This window comes from Octopus bimaculoides, chromosome 2, assembly GCF_001194135.2.
Source record: "Octopus bimaculoides isolate UCB-OBI-ISO-001 chromosome 2, ASM119413v2, whole genome shotgun sequence".
In the NCBI taxonomy this organism is placed as follows: domain Eukaryota; kingdom Metazoa; phylum Mollusca; class Cephalopoda; order Octopoda; family Octopodidae; genus Octopus; species Octopus bimaculoides.
The window spans coordinates 76,550,111-76,552,610 of NC_068982.1; the positions used below are offsets into that span (position 1 = coordinate 76,550,111).

General features: G+C 39.7%; 1 protein-coding gene and 1 pseudogene across 4 annotated transcripts in view; one reads left to right on the plus strand and one right to left on the minus strand.

The window, feature by feature from the left end:
- LOC128247066 (histone-lysine N-methyltransferase SETMAR-like) overlaps positions 1-742 on the minus strand; it is a 54,203-nt pseudogene extending 53,461 nt beyond the window's left edge.
- Positions 1-2,500, plus strand: part of LOC106869685 (putative amine oxidase [copper-containing]) — a 491,890-nt gene that overhangs the window by 223,259 nt on the left and 266,131 nt on the right. For all 4 annotated transcript variants that reach the window (XM_052978361.1, XM_052978358.1, XM_052978365.1 and 1 more), the window contains one exon: positions 2,498-2,500. This exon is cut by the window's right edge and continues 70 nt beyond it. The gene's annotated coding sequence lies outside the window, so the exon portion shown is untranslated. The remainder of the gene's footprint in view (positions 1-2,497) is intronic.

Sequence of the window (2,500 nt, forward strand, 5' to 3'; positions counted from 1 at the left end):
CATCAGGTGACATCTGGATTATGGGGCGTATGATCATTGAGAGTAAGTAGGAAATCCTGTAGTTACTAGCGACATTCGCTCCACAGACTGGTCTTGTTGGTGGTCCCACCACAGGATTAGTAGTTACTTTGTGGTCCTTACGGAGCCCATACAGCGTCGGGATATCATTGTTCCAGGCTTGGAAGTTGTTGGCTGTGCGCTTCTGGAGTCCAAGAACAATTGTCCACATCATCATGTGGGCATTGAGGACCTTTTCTCTCTCCTCATGCGCCTGTAAATTTGTTACCTTCATATTGGCGATGTTAGGTTGCATTGCCTGGATGTAGCTCGGCAAGCTGTCTACTGACATCCTGCCGGAGTTATCTGTGGGAAGGCATACCACTTCTCCGTTCCTCGTGCGCTGCATGAGCTTGTGTAGGCCACATGCGGGCATATTCCTAAGTTGTTGGGCCTCTGTCTTATTCTGTCTCTGTCTCTTAGTGTATAATTCTAAAATCTGTCTAAGTTTTGTGCTAGCTATAGTGAATTGTGCTTCCATGTGGTCATGAGTATGTTTAGGGATGCAGACTCTTTTGTTAAAGGGTAATGTTGTCGGGTATATCCGGCTCGTATTATAAATCTTGTCATGTATGTTGACGAATTGAGTGTCAAGGAGGTTGGTATTCATGTTGTTGGCCCCTCTGGGGTTATCTTCTTCATAACTACTACTACTATTACTGTCGTTACTGCTACCTCCATTCATCCCGCTATTATTACCACTTCTATTGTTACTATTATTACCACCACCACTACCATCACTATTATTACCATCACCACCACCACCACTACTATTACTACCACCACCACCACCACCATCGCTATTGTTACCACCACATCTAGTGTTTTCTGTTCTAAGTCTACTGGCTCCCTGTCCAAGAACTCTGTTGCATTCAACTTTATTCTCCCTCTTAACCCCCATGGTCTTACCTTTATCTGTGTTCTTGTGCCTATGATTATCTGTGTCTGTGTGTCCGTTCTCGCTGTTATTGTTGTTGTTGTATTCGATTTTTTTCTCTGTTATTGTTTCTGTATCTATTGCTTGTCCTCATGTGTTCGTTTTTGTTGTTGTTGCTGTTGGTGTTCGTGGAGTTGCAGTTGTTTTTGTTGCTATGGCTGTTGTTGTTGCTGCAGTCACTATTGCTTTTATTGTTGCTGCTGCTGTGGTTATTGTTGGTATTGTTGTTGTTGTGGTTGTTTTCATCCATGTTGTTGTTGCTGTGGTTATCGTTGGTATTGTTGTTGCTGTTGTTGTGATTGTCGTCATCCATGTTGCTGCTGCGGTTATTGGTGTTGTTGTCATTCGTGTTGTTGTTGTTGTCACTCGTGTTGTTGCTGTTGTTGTACATGTTTAAATGCCAACGTATTTTTGTGAACGACTTTTCGATTTCGGAGAGGTATTGGATGGTATTAACCTTGTGATATATCGCATATTTCCGTGGTAGTTGAAGTAGCGATTTTTCATCTGGGTCTGGTGTTACTCCCCCATAGATGTTGGCCTTGTTGTCTCTGTTGAATTCTGCTGGTAGAGGGACATCTGCCATAACAATTCTGTTTATTGTTTCTGGGTATCCCTCTTTCTCTTCTTTAGCGAGTTTGTATTGCTGTTCACGTTTTAACCACGAGATTTTCTTTCTAAAGTGTATATTGCACTGGCGTATAATATATGTATTCTCTACGTGTATTATATTCATAAGTGTGGTTCTCTCTGTTCGTGTGGTGATGCCTCTAATTTCTTTTAATAAAATGCATCTACGCTTATTTTGTTGGCTGAGTCCCTTATATATTTTATTCTTAATATTCACCATTAGCGTCCGTTTCAGCCTTTCAGCTTGACCCTTGGTGAGTTCTAATTTTTCTACGCTGGATGCGACCCTGTTGGTGTATAATTTGGAGGAGACACATAGTTTAACAAAATGAAGCTGTTGAGTCGTCACGGTTTTCCGTAGGCAACTGAATACATATATATATATATATATATGACGGGCTTTCACACATTTTCCGCCAGCCAAATTCACTCAGAAGGTGCGGCACGCTAATACTGAAACTGAAACCGTATGTCTGTACAGTAAACCACTTAGCCACAGTCACAGAGTTTGAATATAATATGGATGCTGGAGTGCATCTGGGGATATGTAAGTGTGTATGAACGCGTTTATCTGTGTATATATGTGTGTATATGCATATGTCTCGGTTGTAGTTGAGTTAGCTCATGGTTTAAATTCGTTAAAGATAATTTATTTGTTTAAAAATAGTTTCTTTTAAGGGAAGATTATCTCCTCTAGACATATTTCTATGATTCATAGAATAAACAAGATTATCTGATAAGACGCTAACTGAGATATAGACAGATTTCAAAAATTATCATATAGATTATATAAAACTTTATCTCTTTTTGTCTTTTTGTTCTGTGAGTTTAATACAATTTGTTTTTCCTTTTTTTTTTTTTTTTTTGCTACAGATT